General features: G+C 38.5%; 1 pseudogene; it reads left to right on the top strand.

Moving 5' to 3' along the window:
- Positions 1 to 1316: 1316 nt before the first annotated feature.
- On the top strand, positions 1317 to 2198 carry LOC144249879 (sorting nexin-5 pseudogene; annotated as a pseudogene).
- Positions 2199 to 17234: the final 15036 nt, after the last annotated feature.

Raw genomic sequence — 17234 nt, 5'->3', positions numbered from 1 at the left:
TCATATCTAACACTGTGACAGTGCACTGTAAATGACTGGTATACTGTATGGTCTATGGAATAATGACACAAAATAGTACATATTCAGTATAGACACAATTTTCAATCTAGGTGTGTTTAATCTGAAGATGCAGAGACTGTGGACATGGAGGGCCAACTGTATCTACTTTCACTACCCATTTCATATTCTTTTTTGTCTCCATCAAAAGCTCAGCAGATCTTTACCTGGTGTGTGGAAAGGGACCGAAACATTCATCCCAAAGTGTCTTAAGTCTGAATGGAAGTGTTATAATTCCCATTGATGCCCACAGGTCATGACAATACTAAGAGAATTCCATTCTGATTCATGTTTGCAGAGTATAATCACACTAAGAGAAAATCTAGGAGATCTCCTGTACCCTGGACTTGCTCTTCCTTGCCTCCATTATAGTCTGTGGGGCCATGGGCATTTAGGGCACCATCAGGGCCTGCCCAATCCAATCTCATATGTACCTCTTCCACTCAATGACAGTGCTGCACTGCACATGCAACCTAGTAACTTGGGGGGACAGATTATAGAAGTTTGTGAGGGCAGCTGAGGTCACATGGTCACATGGTGGCCCATGGTTAAATGTTCAATCTCTATGAAAGTCTGGTAGCAGGCTAAGACCTCTCTAAAATGGAGATAGTTCTCTGAGGGTGATTACAGTGATTTGCTCAAAACTCCTGAAGGCCTGAGTGATGATTCACCTAGAGCCTTGCCTAAGGCTCTTCACAGCATCAATATTACAAGCACCATTCAAGCACCATTGTATCTGGTGGATCGTGTGGCAAGGCAGACTACACATACTGTTCTGGGCCTCACTCTAACACAGAAGCTTTTGTGGTCAACAATATAGGGACTGTGCTCTGTCAAAGTGCACCTCACTGGAAGAGCATCAGTGCTGCCCTCCATGTCGCAGGCCTCTGGGCAGTGGTCTCTGTGTGGTGCTGAGTAAGGCCAGGCAGCCCCTGTTCTAGAGCTGCATTGCCAAGACCATGGTTCCCGAGTAGCTGCCACAGCAGGAGGACCGTGCCACCTGAGGTCTGTGTCTGTGCACCTGAATGTCGATCCCTCTCTTCAGATTGACACACCTGACGCCCTCAGTGACAGAGATAAGGTTGACTAGACAGTCACACCAAGACTCCACAGCCCACATTTCAGAGCCCAGAGTTTTCTGTCACCAGGTGACCTCAAAACTTTGAGTGGCTACATGATGCTCTATTGGAGCCACAGACTCGGCTTATGATTCCTCCTGCTCCTACAAAACCAGATTTCAATGGTCCTCAAAGAAAAAGATGCAGAAACTGGCAGAGGGTGAAGGGGCTATGAACAAAGAAGAATTTGCAAAGATGAAGCAATAACTGGAAGCTGAGTATCTTGCTGTCTTTAAGAAGATTACGTCCTCTCATGAAGTATTTCTTCAGCAGCTTTCTTCTCATTCTGTTCTCAGTAAATCACAACTTTCATGTTTTCCTAGAATATGATCAGGATCTAAGTGTTAGGTGGAAAAAAGAGATGTTTGGTGGCTTCTTTAAAAGTGTGGTGAAAAGTGCTGATGAAGTTCTTTTTCCTGCAGTTAAAGAGGTGGATGACTTCTTTGAGCAAGAGAACTTTCTTATTTACTATTCCCACAGGATCAAGGATTCCTGTACTAAAGCAGACAGAATGACCAGATCTCATAGAAATATTGCTGATGAGTATATTCACACTGCAGCCAGCTTGCACAGCTGGCTTTAGGTAAACCCACGATCATCAAAAAATACCTATTGAAGTTGCTGAACAATTTGAAAACCTTAGGAAAGTAGAGGATAGAGTCTTATCAGATGAAGATTTAAAGTTGACAAAGCTTCTCCAATATGACATGCTCATAGAGGCCGAGAAGGGTCTCTTATACAGAGGCACCAAAGGCTTCATCAACTAGAGAACTCAAACAAAGCTCTGGATAAGGCCCAGTTAAAAAGCAAAGATGTCAAGTTGACTGAGGAACACCAGCAGAAATGCTATGAGAAATTAGAACAGCTTTCTGAATCTGCAAAAGAAGAGCTTGTAAATTTCAAACAGAAGACAGTGGCAGCATTTAGAAAAAAACAAAGTGAGGTGTCTGAACTGAAAATAAAGCATGCTGGAAACCATGTCTCCTCTTGCAGAGCTGCGTTGACTAGTTCAAGAACAACTAATCTGCCTTTTCTCTGAAGGAAACAAATGTGAAAACTGCATCACTTAAATCATTACCATAAAGTATGATTAGCTATGACTTTAAAATTATGTGAATAAATATTCTGATTTCTAAAAATCTTAACACTTAACCATGTTGGTTTAAAAATATATATTTTTTATTTTTTAAAAATATTTATTCTTAAGTTTTAGGTGGACACAATATCTTTATTTTACATTTATGTGGTGCTGAGAATCGAACCCTGTGCCCTGTTCATGCTAGGCAAGCACTCTACCACTGAGCCACAACCCCAGCCCTTATTTTTTTAATATTTATTTTTTATTTGTAGTTGGACACGATATCTTTATTTTATTTATTTATTCTTATGTGGTGCTGAGGAGAGATCCCAGGGCCTCACACATGCTAGGCGAGCACTCTACCACTGAGCCACAATCCCAGCCCCTAAAAATATTTTTTGCTGGGGATGCCGCACTCGCCTGGCATGCGTGCGGCCGGGTTCCATCCTCAGCACCACATACCAACAAAGATGTTGTGTCCGATGATAACTAAAAATAAATAAATAAATAAATATTTAAAAATTCTCTCTCTAAAAAAAATATTTTTTGCGTGTTACTTGGACATGAATAATCGTTTCCTTATGCATTTAATACCTCAAAATGGGCAGAATATAAATACTGGATTCTCATGTAGTTTGTCTTCGGTCACTTAAGAAAAGTTGTAGAAGACATGTGCTTTCTGGAAGTGAGTAGACACAAGCACCAGGCCCATGTCTGTTTCCCTAGTTCCTGTGCCCATGTCCCCACAGACTGATTATGTCAGAGGTTCCAGTTCAACAAATAAGAACAGGCACTGTTACAGCTAGCAGATATTCCATTCCTTCATTAGATGCTTCTCTTTTTTTTTTTCTTGTTACTCTCATGGTTCTTGAGTCACCTCAAGTTTTGTATAATAACAAGGGAAAGAAGTATACAATAAAATAATACAGCATACTACAAAAATATATGGACTGGTATAACTCACCAAAATAAAAAATATGATGCCTTCAAAATCTCAAGAGCTCTACTCAGCAATTTTTTTCTATTGTTTTGGCTGTAAGAGAGCAGCAAATTACCCTTTACCTTAGAAGGGATACCTCAACAGGCCTCATATCACCGGACACTTAGCAGTGCTCTGAATTTTTTAGCAGGAAGATCTAAATTTTCATCAGAATTATTTCCTACCTTCTCACATGGAACTATCTTAAAATGTATGAAGTAGTACCTTTTCACTAGGTCCAACCAACAGAATGGACCAGCATAACATCAAATGGAAGGGAAAGGGGATCAAGATTTCTGCAGACTGCTGAAAACTAAGGACTAGAGAGTTGATATACCCTTGAGGAAGGACCAAGAATGTGTATTTATGGCCTTGCCAGAAAACAGCAAACTCTTTCTGGTGGATCTAATTGACAGGAAATGGAGAAAAATAAATTTTTCAAATGAATAACTGCATACCATGTGCCAGGGATATGTCAAGCAATGAAACCAAATCTGGTATAGTAGCTACAATTGGAGATAATACCTAGTTAAACGGAGAATAATTCATTGTAATTTTCTAAGATCCATCTGTTTTTTCCTATTTATTTATTTATTTATAAATGTCAGCAAAATGCATTACAATTCTTATTACACTTATAGAGCACGATTTTTCATATCTCTGGTTGTATATAAAGGATCCGTCTGTTTTGTGCACAGGGTAAACAGGAAAGTTGAATGAGGACGTGGAAATCGCCATCCTTACATCTCCCAAGTCCTTGATGGTGGCACTACTCTCCAGTCCCTTCAGGAATGTGGTACTGTTTGTGGCTTGTGACTTTTTCTAGGAAGGGACGGTTCTACTGTATGACACGTGCCATTTTCCATCATAATAGCCCTAAATCCATAGGTCAGGAAATCACTGTTGATGATTAGGACTGTGCCAATTATCCATGCCTGATCCAGGAAAATAGCCACAGAATGAGTTTGTGAACATAGTGAAACCACTAGGAGAGAGAGCTGAGGTAAAACTCCACTGACCACTTGACCTCCGTATGCCTAACAGGTAGACCTCCCTGATGTTTAGTCTCCTAGGATTAATTTTAGTCAGATCCCATGTGTTCAGTAGTCTCCAAAATGTCTGATTCTTTCCTTTTTCTCCTTGCATTTAACCTGATAAAAGACCATAGGTTCCTTCGAGGAAGACTGGGAGAAACACTGACAATATCGATGTTGGCAGTGTACAGGGCCCTTTCCCTTCCATTCAAAATATTGTGAATCTGTGAACAAACTCAAGCCCAGGAAGTGATTGAGGGACAACAAATTTATAATCCTATGATCAGGTTAGACATTTGTTCACTTGACCTAGAACTTTCCTGCTTACACAGAACATGAATTTACTAGTCCCACCTTGATCAAGTAACCAACACCATAGTCCTACATGAGGCAGACTCTTCTGATTGTTGCTTTGACTCATTACCTTACAGTCAGTGTCTGCCGCTTGGCTCCTGCAATCCTGGTATCCAGTTACTCTCACTGAATTCAGAATTCCCAGTTCAGTGGCCACAGTTCCCACTCTACTGACTTGTGTACAGAGAAGAGCAACCACCAAGTCCTCAAGAATGCCAAGGCTCCCCTCACTTATTTGTTTCTCACAGTTGTCAGGAAAAGTATGTCTCCAAATATGGGTGACAAGATCTTAAGTGACAGATCCACTCTGACATTGAAATCTCCTAAGTCTTACAATCCATATGTCTACACTAAATCAAGACTGGTCTGACACTTCTGGCTCATTCACTGTGAGCCATTTTTCAAGACATGTTTCAGCCAACCATATATACTTTGAAAGCCTTTTCTAAGTCCCCAAGCTCTAAAATTAACGGCACTTAGTAAACTCATATCAATAAACTCAGCCAGATCCAACAGTGTGTTCCCCTCCTTGTTATCCCATCTCTTTAATATTTGCTTCACATGTAAACTCCAATTATCTCATATAAACTGGAAAACTCAAATTGTTCTTACGGAGTATGGTTCACCTCTGCATGGGTCACATGTTGCACTTAACCTGGAGCCTTCTGGTTTCAGATTCTAATTATAGGATTAGAACCAGGAGGAATTAAGGGGTAGGTCCTGAGTAGAGGATCATTCCTTTGCCATACAACTGGCTGGTGTGGGGATGAACCTATTATTTTTCCTTAGGTAATGCAAAGTTAACTCCTCAGATGATTTTGAAGAAGTTGCTTCTACTGGCAAAGACTATCATTGGAATTTAGGGATTCATTTTCTCTAAGTTCTTCAGTCTTTACTTATCGTCCCAATTCAACTGATTTCTTCCAAATGAATGTCCTTACACTAAGAGTAGATATCCTGTGAAGATGGTAATTCAATGTGAGTTGTGATTAAATCACCTAAAGGATAAGAGTCTGGGTTTGATTTTTAATGAAAATAAACTCTGCAGCTATGGGAGATAAAAATCTCTCTCAGGACAGAAAAGCTTTCAGATAGATTTGTGTGGCCCTCAGCCCTGGGCCCAACTTTTTCTCTCCCCACTTTGTTCTGCAACATTAGGAGCAATGTTATTATATGCATTAATTTAAACCAGAATATTTGCAAGTACCATATATGTAATCACCCAGATTCTTGCTTTTTGTGTTTGATTAGGAATTTAGAAAGGGGATTTTTTTTATACCTCTTTAGTCAGATCATGTCATGGACTATCATGCTCTCTTTACTACTGAAAAGAGAATCGTTAACGTTTTTAAGTCAATATGTTAGAGAGTCGATTTTCAAAAACATAGAAGCAATTCAGAAAATTCACTCAAGATTTGTTCTTCAAAAACTACTCTCTAGAGAAACAGAAACCATGGTACAAACATATGCATGTGAATGTAATATATATTTATTATAACCAAGTGACTCGTGCAATTATGAAAGCCGCAAGTCCAAAATATACAGAGCTAACATCTCAGTATGTCCAAAGACCACAAGACTGCCTGCAAGAGTCCCATTTCCAAGGCCATCAGGGAGTGCTGTAGTGCAGTTCAGTGGCAAAGAACTTGCTTAGCATGCACAAGGCCTACTGTCGACACCCAGCTTTGTAAAAAGAAAAAAAAAAATGGTGGGGGGAGTTAAATAGAAGAACACTCTTCTAATCAGATAAGGTTTAGCCTTTTGTTGTATTTAGGCCATTAACTAATTGGATAAGGTCCAATTCAAGCCATTTTACTCAGTCTAAATGTTAATCACATCCAAAAATGTCCTAACGGAAATATATAAAATAATGTTTGACCAAATATTTGGGGATCCCATGACCCAGTCAAGTTGATATAAAAAACAGGCCATCATAAGGAGCTAGAATCAAAGTTGTGCATTCTTAACATCTCACTCTCTAGCAAGCCCCGTGTTCATCACATCCAGTAACGGCCACCTGTCCATAATGTTTTGCCTGCTGTTTTTCTCTTTCCCATTATCATTCCTGCTTCAGTAGCATGTATCCCTCGCCTGGGCTCCTCTAGCAGCCTTGTAATTTCCCTCCCATTCTCCACAGTGGTTTCTCCAGCCCATTCGGAGGTCTTCCAGCATACTATCCTTTAAAGGAAGCTCCAAATATGCCATTTTGCTACACAAAACACTTTGAAAGTTACCTATTGGCTATCAGACTACTCATATGCTCCTTGAAACTGGATTAGAAAAGTTACCACAGTATTATGGACATTATATTATTTAGGAGTCCAAATAGATTTTGTTCATCAATATATTTTATGTTAGAAATTCCATGAGACCTTTTTTTAAAACACAGGAACACACACTACTTATTCCATCATTTCATTGATCATCAAAATAATGGCATCATCACATATAATATAGCTCTGAAGAACCCAGGGCACATTCCTGAGAGAATGAGTGTGAAAAGAAAAATGACAACTTATTATTATGAACATTATTTTGACCTTGTGGGACTCCTGATAGGGTTTCAATTATCACCAGTATTTCAAAAGCATACTTGGGAAAGTGCTGCTCTACATTGAAATCAAACAAGAATGGTCTCCATTAACCAAATAGACCTCCACCTTCCCATCCCCTTAACTTTATTCCTTTGTCTTGATCCTTTCTGACAATCTATATGCTATCTTAGAAGATATATTCTCTGAATTAAATCATGTAAGTTGCAGATAAATGGATGAAACTTGAGATCATACGTTAAGTAAATTTAGTCTAATTCAGAATGTCAAGTTTTATGTTTTCTCTTATATATGAAACTTAGAAAAAAAGCAAAAAAGGGGAAAAAGTAGTGAGGGAATTGTTAGTCAATTATTTCTAATTGTGACCAAAATAACTGAAAAGAACAACGTAGAGGAGAGAAAGTTATTTTGGCTCAAGTTTTATAGGTTTATTCCATGTCTAAATTGCTTTGGGCCCCAAATGAGGCAGGTATCATGGAGAAAAGGTGTGGTGGAAGACCACAGCTACCTTCATTGCATTCAGAAGGCAAAGAGAGGAAAAGCTGAAAGGGTCACAGGGAAAATGAACCCTTTCAGGACACGCCCTAGTGACACACCAACCATGATACACCTGCCTACAGTTACCACCAAGTCAGTCCATTCAGACTAGGATGAACCAAGTAGGTTACAGCTCTCGTGATACAACCATTTTATCTTGACTATTCTTGCATTAGCACAGGAGCTTTTGAGCGACAATTCATGTCCAAATCATAACATTGTATCCCTGGTCCCCAAAAGCTCACATCTCTCTCAAAACACACACACAAAAATGAGTTCACTCACTCTCCAAGAGTCTCATAGTCTTAACAGTTTACCATTGTTCCAAAAGTCCATGTCCAAAGTCTTCTCTGAGACTCAAGGAAAACTCTTGACTGTGAGTCATTGTAAAGATCAAAAACAAATTTATTGTTAACTCATGAGAAGGGGGGACTAGGAAGAATATACAGGTACTTTCGATTAGGCAGAGGGGAGTGTAGAGGGGTGAGGGTATGGGGGTGGGAAGGATAGTAGAATTAATCAGATATTATTTCCATAAGTGCATATATGAGTATACAATCAGTGTGATTCTACAACATGTTCCATGAGGAAGTTACACTCCATTTATATATGATGTGTCCAAAATGCATTCTACTGTCATGTATAACTAATGAGAACAAATTTAAAATTACATAACCTTAAAAAGATAAATAAATAAATAGTAAAAAGGCTAAATATATCCTATGTACAGAAGCAAAGAGTAAATCTTCCATTCCAAAATGGACAAATACAGACAGAGACAAAAGAGATGGGACGAATACATGACCAAAACTCAGCCAAACAAATAAGCCTTATATCTCCACCTCTGGCATCTGGGAAACTTGGTGGTAAGATGTGATTTCCTAAGGATTTGGACAGCCCCACCTCTTTAATCTTCCTAGTTGCAGTGCACACATGTTCTCAATAGTCTGAGTCTCTGCACAGTCAGAAGATCTTTCCAGTGGTAAGTTCATATTACAGGCATCTCTTAATTCCTGGGATCTTCATTTCATCTTTGTTGTTATGATCACAACTTCATGCATCACCCCTTCATGGTCAACCAACAGGGACTTTGATCCTGCTACACTTTGCCTGGCCTCCCAGTCATTCCATTGAAATCTTGGTGGAATCTTCCATGGTCCTTACCTTGAGCATTCTGTATTTCATCATCACCTTGTAGATGATGTTAATGTCTGCTACCAGTTGGGGCAGTACCAAGGGCCCCTGTAATCATAACCAGCAGTATCTTAGGTCCTGCGTGGCTCAGCAGTGTGAAACAATTTCCTAGGCCCCCTGGTGAAAGCAGGCTGCCACCAAGATCTTTTCTCAAAGGATTTTTTTCCTCCACATTATCCAGTAGGCAATGTGTGCTGTCTTGCAAATTCCTGAGATGCTCTCAGCCATCTTTCCTATTGTGCCTGTACAAGGTGCTTAACATCTCTGTAATGGTCATAATCTCCTTAACAATCACATTTTTCTTGGGCACAGATTTATATGCACTTGTCTAGTCAAACTGAAGTTTCTAAAATTCTTCAGATATGATTTCTGGCCCCAAATTTTCACAGTAAACCTGGCTGAAAGCTGGGGACAATATCCACACCACTGATTGAATTCTTTGCTGCCTTGAAATTTCCTCAAGATTAATTAGTCTATCATCTTTATATAGAGTCTCACATGAAGTCTCAGAACGTGGGCAGGATGTAACAACTTCTTTGACACAATGTAACATGAATGGACTCTAGTCAAATGTCCAAGGGAATCCTTATTTCCCTCTGAAATCTCACCAGCAGTTTTTATCTCTACATTCTAGTATTCAGAGTTCCCACCAGAATTTCCCATTAAACTCTATTTACAACATTCTAAAGCTTTTCTAGCTTGCAGCTCCAGATTTTTAAAAAATTCTCCCCTAAACAACCTCCAAAGGATTCTGAATCATATAGTCAGGTTAGCCACTGCTTCTTAGTACCAATTTTCATGTTAACAAATTTTGCATTTTTCTGTCAAAAAGACCTTAGAAGTGGGAAAGTTTACTTTTGTTCACATTTCCATAGGTTTAATCCATGTTCAGCTGAGTGCATTGCTCTGGGCCCAAAGTGAGGCAGAACATTATGGCAGGAAAATTTCATGGAGACCACTGCTACATTCATGGCAGCTAGGAATGAGAGATAGGAAAGGGGAAGAAGTCACAGGGAAGATCAAACTATATTTCCAGGGCACATCCCTACTGACCCACCTTCTCCAGTCATGTCCCACCTGCCTACAGTTACCACCCTGTCCCTTCAAACTTGGGTGAACTGGTCAAGTTACTACTCCTGCAATCCAATTCTTTTACTTCTGAATATTCCTGCATGAATATAGGAGCTTTGGGGGCACACCTCATATGTAACTCATAACAGGGGAAAATGTCATGAAAATAGAAGGGAGACCAGTAGAGTACAGGAATGGTCCACAGGGAGTTTTGAAAGGAGTGAAAGGGGAAGTACTGAAAAATGACACTGACCAAATCAAATTGTTACATTGCATGCATGTATAACCATGTCATACAAATCCCATTATTAGGTAGAATTTTAATATAGCCATAAAAATATGGAAAAAGAGAAAAATAAATTAAAAAATGAGTCCTAACCCCAAGATTATCTTAACTAATAAAATGCTGAAGTGCTTACCAACTTGAAAAAATAAATAAAATATGCCTTCTTAGAAGGAAAACAATGTCATTTCCTTTGTGCAAGTTTTCAAGATGAATCACTCTGTGTGTGTGTGTGTGTGTGTGTACACACACATGTGCACATGCACGTCTTTCCTCAGAATTTTAAAAAGCTTCCTTCATAGTGCTTATATATTCTTCCTTCTGTTGTCGCTCTTTATGCATTTATCTTGTTCCTTTCTAGTTCATATATACTGTGTTTACCTTTCCAAAACCAATTCCCCCTTTGGTTATCACCACTCTGATTTTGCTTTGAGGAAACACCCCTCCCTAAATGTACACAATTTCATGGTATTATCAATTTACAAACCCACCTTTCCTGGCCAAAGTGTGAACACATGACCCAAAGCAGTCCAGATATATTCTCTGCTCTAGAATTTCAATTATGAGCAAAGACAAAATGTATTTGGTGCTCACTCAATTTGACAGAAGTGATTTGAAGAGAGATTGTCCCATTAGATACAGTTTCCTAAATTTCTGTAGCTGCCTCATTTTCTGTCCTGGTTCTTTTCTGTTTTGAGAACTATACCGTATCCTTCCTATTAAGTATTTTTGTTCCTTATTTAACCATGATCATTTCCTGTTTCTTACAGTCAAGGAATTCTAATAACTATTTGCCTCAATACACATATGCAATATAAATATAAACCCACACAAATGCAAGTTCCATGACAGCAGGGCACATGTGATCTTAGCAATTTTCTAAAATTCTGCCAACACCAACCCACCACACACACACATACCACATAACCACACAAAGAAGTCAATAATAACTTGAAAAAGTTAAATTCCCTGAAATATTTATTATCACAAGTTCCCTAATTTAATGACATCATCTCTTTGCTAGGGATAGCAAATGAAAATTACTGAGAACACCAAACTCTACAGAACCTGAGGCTTTTAGGCATCAGGCTACCTGTGGGCAATTCCAACTCCAGTTCCACCTTCTTCCACCTAATTCCACCACTACCACCTCAAGTCCCCAGTTCCCATTAATACCTCCATCACTTCCACAGTAAGTCATGCCTGCTGATAAGCCAAAATGTCGTCGACCAAAATGTCATCGACCAACCCTATCTATAACCAGTGATGCCAAGAGTGCGCTTCCAGAGCAATTTAAAAAGGCATCAGCTACAAAAATAGAAGAGCAGCATGAACAAGAAGGTCACTGGGATGACATTGCCCCACCCTGTCTGGCCACACTGCCGTGAACTGGAGCGATTCAGGAGGTGTTTCAGAAGCTGATGAAATACAGTGGAGATAATAAAAATCATTGATAATTATAATAAAAATGAATGCAAGTGTCTTTTGCCATATTTGTTGTTTTAAAATGTTTGCTCATTCTAATGTTTTGCTTTATTTTTCACATGATAAATAATCCTTTATCATCTTAAATTATTATTTCTAATAAAATAGATATTATTTTATTAGAAATAATAGTATATATTTATTATTATATATATTTAATAAATATATTATTTAGTATATATTTCAAAGTAAATGCTTTGTTTTGGCTTCTTTTTCCCTAAAATGATCTAATTTAGTCAAATAAACCCAGACTAAGCATGAACATCAGCTAGAGTAGCAGATGCATTTTTTGACATATTTTAATTGTGCACATGATGAATTTTAATGTAAAAAAAACCACTTTGATCAAAATCTTGAGGGCAGTTATATCTTCTGAGGCTTAGTTGATTTCTTAATGTTTTGAAAGAAGAAACAGTATCTTGACTATATGAATCACTCAGAATTGTGTATTTAGCTTGTAGTGCTAACCTCTCTTAACAGAATCTTGAATTTTAAAAAATATTTTATTTATTTTAATATTTTAAATACTTACTTATCTTATTCAGACATGTGTCCTATATTCATATATGAATACACAACCAGTAAAATTATACATCATGTACAACCTTAAGAATGGGAAGTTGTATTCAGTTGTGTATTAAGTTATATTCCATATATGTATAATATATTAAATTACACTCTACTCTCAAGTATATCTAAAAAGAACAAATAAAAAAATTTTAAAATACTCATTTGAGTGTTTAGTATTACTCTTTTTATTTATATACTATATGGTACAGGTTTGCTTGCCTCTGAGAGAAATATATTTCCATGTAAAATAATCTGGATTATACATAGATGCAATTATATAACTGTTAAGAATAACAGTCTTTAAAAAATGAGCAAAAGACTTGAATAGACATTTCTCCAAATTTATAAAAATGACCATCAGTATTTGAAAACAATTCTCATTGTCTTGAGTATCAAATTAAAAAAAAAAAAACGTGATTCAAACTACAATAAGATATCACTTCATTGGGCTGGGGATATAGCTCAGTTGGTAGAGTGCATGCCTTGCATGTACAGGGCCCTGGGTTGGGTCCCCAGCACCACAAAATAAAAGATATTACTTCATACTCACTAGTAAAAAAGAGGTAATAAGAAGTGTTAGTCAGGATGTAGTGTTAGATGATGCAGCTAAACTGGGCAAATAGCATAAAGAAACTCCTTCAAAAAGTTAAACAACAAATATTTGCTATGGTTTGTACCCAAAAGGTTCATGTGCAAGAATCTTGGTTTCTAGAATTTGTTGGAACATTTAAGTGGTAAACCCTAGTGGGAAGTAATCAGGTCACTGGAATAAACTAATGCTGGTCTCTCAGAATGAGTTAGCTTTCAAAAGATATATGTTATGAAGTGAGGCTACCCCACATGCTTGGCTCCTCTGCACTCATAGAGTTCCCTTTCCATTTCTCTGCTATGTTGTCATGCAGCCAGAGGACTGATTCCATGCTCTTTGGGCCCTATGGTCAAAGACAGGAACATTATTTCTTTATAAAGTATCCAGCCTTGGTATTTTGTTGTATCAATAGAAAACAGACTAATGCTCCATATGATCCAGAAATTCCACTCCTGGGTATAGAGTAAAAAAATAATTTTTAAAGCAACCAAAAGGATATGTTCACACAAAACTTCATACACAAATATACATATAGCAGCATTACTCACATAACCATAAAGAGGAAACAATTTCCATCAAGTGGTGAATGTGTTAACAAAATATGAAATATTTATGCGATTGATTATTATTCAGTCATAAAAACAAATAAATTCTGATATAGGCTGCAGTCTGGATGAATTTGAAAAGATAGTGAAATTGAAATTCCAAAATTATTATGAAAGAATCCAGTCACAAAAGGCCACTTATTATGTGATTATATTTATATGAAATATCCAGAATAGGTGAATCTACACAGTCATAAAATAGATTAGTGGTGGCAAGAGCTATGTGGCTGATGGAAGGGCTAGGGGAGGTATCTAATGAGCATGGGATTTCTTCTCTCAACACATTAACTGTTCATTTTAAATGGATAAATTCCATGGTATGTAAATTAGACCTAAATGAAACATTTACAAAAGAAAACAAAAAAGCAGCATTAAAGCCTTAAATATGAAGGAGGGGGCAGGACAACATGAAGGAGGGGGCAGTCAGAGATGCAAGTAGAGACAGGTTTACTAAAAGTGGTTTAAAGTTCAAGAATTTACTCTTTATTCTGTGTACCAGAGTGCAGCTTGCCACTTGTTTTTGTAAATAAACTTTTACTGGAGCACAGCCCGCTCATCCATGTAGTATTGTCTTACAGCTGTTTTTACACTGCAATGACTGAGTTATATAGGTGCAACCAGACACCCTCTGATCAGAAAATCAAAGTATTTACTACTTGGTCACGTAAATGAATGTATCCTGACCTCTCCTGTTAAGGTTTGAATTTATCCCCATTAAGTTCTTGTGCTGGAAATTTAACCCCAACATTCATTTGCTAATGGATTTGGAGGTGAGGCCTTTGGGAGGTGAATGAGAGTAGATAAGATTATGAGGGAGGTGCCCCCTTATGGCATTAATGGCTTTATGAAAGGGAGAGACCTGATCCTGCAGGCTTGCTGGGTCTCAGCATGTGATGCCCCCTGCCATGTTACAATGCAGCAAGAAGACCCTCACCAGATGCTGGCACCTTGCTCCTGAGCTTTCCAGACTTCAGAACTGTGAGCTGAATAAAATTTTATTATTTATCCATTGTCCAGTACTGGATATTTTGTTATAGAAACATAAAATGAACTAAAATCCCTTCTATGTACAGGGCAAAGACTTTGAAGATTTTTAGAAAGAAAACTATGATTGCCACTTAGAGATTGAAAAAGTAGAAAAGTAGATGTGAAAAATTAGAAACAGAAAGCACACACTTGCCCTGTACCTTATTCCTTCTTCTCACAGGACCCTCAGAACTCTGTCTACCTCTTTCTCTTCTACAGAGCAGTCACCTCTGCTTAGACCTCCTGATTCTCTCTCTGGTCAGGACTGCACATGGCCTTTCACTTTAGAATTTCTACCTGTCCCTGAGACTGAACAGGTCACAGGCCACTTTGTGATAAGATTTTTAGAGAGCAGTAACAATTTCATAGGTTCCAAGATTCCAGAAGTCAACAAAGATCTTACAAAATTCTTATTTCTTTGTGTTTTCAGTGCCTACCATGGTCCTGATGATCAACTAATGCTGAATGAATGAACGATAGTAGTCAATATGCTGTGTTTTTTTCTCTTTTATTTTGAGAGTCTTTTGGGATCATCTTTATATTTTTTATGGAATCCCTGGCCTTTCCTTACCTGTTTTCACTTACCTTCTGGCTTTCCATAACTGAAACATGGTTCCAGGAACAAATGTCTAAACTAATAGCCCTACCCAGTGGGCCCCATGAACTCTCTGGCAGGAAGTGCAGAGAGTACACTGTCCTCTCACTCTGGCCTGATTTCCACTGCACCCATGCAATCCGTTCCTCCCACTTTGGAAAATGAATCCAGCATGTGTATACTTGTTCCCAGAGGACAGAAATCTAACCCTGACTCTGCACCTAGGTGTAGGCAAAAGTAAACTCATTAATCAGAGTCCTGATAGGGCAATACGAAACACATCAGCTCTTGAGGAAGAAAGCTACAGCCACGTAGGAGCCATGCTTTGCCAAGGTGTGGCCACACTCGTGGTGACTGGTTTCCCATGCTGCCAGTTAACCGTGGGTCAGGGCACCCTCAGTCACCCTGAAGGAGGCCCTCCTTAAAGGGCTTCTCGGAAACACCAGGATCTGGACCCCAACTTCCTCACCTAGTGATTCACTGCTTGCTGTTAAACACCAACTGTAAGTGGTCAGAGAGACAGTCAGACGAAGAATGCATTTGTAGCTTTTCTTTGAGTTAGTCCTATAGATAAAATGTATTTAAATATTGAATATAAAATATGCTATTAATTTTGAAATGTGGGTGGGTGGGATTGTGAGTCACATAAAAGATAAATCTGAATAGATTCCAGATGACCTTTTTTAACAAAAAAATTGTTTTCCTTTAAAGTGATAATGAGCTGGGATTGTAGCTCAGTGGTAGACGTAGGCTACATGCATGAGACCCTGGGTTCGATGCTCGGAACCATAGACACACACACAATGATACCACTCCATACCCCAAACAATTAAGTTATCCTTAACACTTAAAATATGATACCCCAAGGATAAGAGAATAATTTCCCTAGAGGAAAAGGTGAATTATAAATGTTTTAAGGATGTGGCCCGGAGTTCCTTCAGGCTTTTGCAGAGCTTCAAAGATATATGTGATATATGAAAGTACCGGGTGCCTTTGCCTGCAGAAATACAGACTGAAGGTCTAGCCTCAAGGTACAGGACCCAGTGTGCTAGTCTTTTTTCCCATTATTATAACAAAATAATTGAGATAAATTAACTTTAAAAGAGAAAAGGCTATATTGCCTCAGTTTCAGAGCTTTCAATCCATAATCTATTGGGTTGGAGTGAACCAATACATTTTATCAGGAGTGTATGGTGGAAGAAACTGCTCATTTCATGATAGCCAGGTAAGAGAGAGAGAGAGAGAGAGAGAGAGAGAGAGAGAGAGAGAGAGAGAGAGAGAGAGAGAGAGACCTGAATCTAGTCCCACCTAAGTTTTAATAGCATAGCTAAGAAAACTGAGGGCATTGGGCAGTTAGTTGATTTTCTCTTTAAAATAAAAGAGGGAATTGCTATTAAAGAAAGGCAAATTGCACATGCTATCTTATTCTATTTTGTTCTAGTATTACAGAATACCTGAGACTAGCAGTTTATGAAGCATAGAGATATGTTTTTATGGCTCTGGAGGTATGGGAATCCAAGTTTGAGGGCTGACGACTGGAGAGGACTTTCCTGTTGTGGGAGAACATGGCAGAAGGCATCACATGATGTGAGAGGGCGAGAGGGGATGAACTTTACTTTCACAATACACAATAGTGTTGTGACAACAACTTACTGAGACTTAATCACTCCTTAAAGATCGCACCTCTCAAAACTGTTGCACTGGGGACTACATTTCAAACACATAAACTTTGGGGGACACATTCAAGTAATGGCATTTGTAGGCTACATACTGCATGATTTCACTTATATTTGTATGCATAAAACATTCACAGTAAAGGAGTCAATTGACATACAAAATAAATTAGTGGCTACCTAAGGCTGATGAATGGGGGCAATGAAGGGTGACCATTAAATGGTGCAGGGTTTCTGCCACTTCCCCTGCTCCTCCTCCTCCCACTCCCCTTTCTTATTCTCCTCCTTATCTCCCTCCTCCTCCTCCTTACTTTGTGTGTTGGTGCTGGGGATGGAACCCAGGCCTTCAAGCATGCTAGGCAAGTGCTATACCACTGAGCCGCACCACCAGCACCAGAGTTTCTTTGTGGGATTACAAAAATGCTCTAAAATTG

This window comes from Urocitellus parryii, chromosome 12 (genome assembly GCF_045843805.1).
Source record: "Urocitellus parryii isolate mUroPar1 chromosome 12, mUroPar1.hap1, whole genome shotgun sequence".
Lineage (NCBI taxonomy): Eukaryota > Metazoa > Chordata > Mammalia > Rodentia > Sciuridae > Urocitellus > Urocitellus parryii.
The sequence above is the reverse complement of the archived record's forward strand: the minus strand, read 5'-3'. Positions and strand labels throughout refer to the sequence as shown.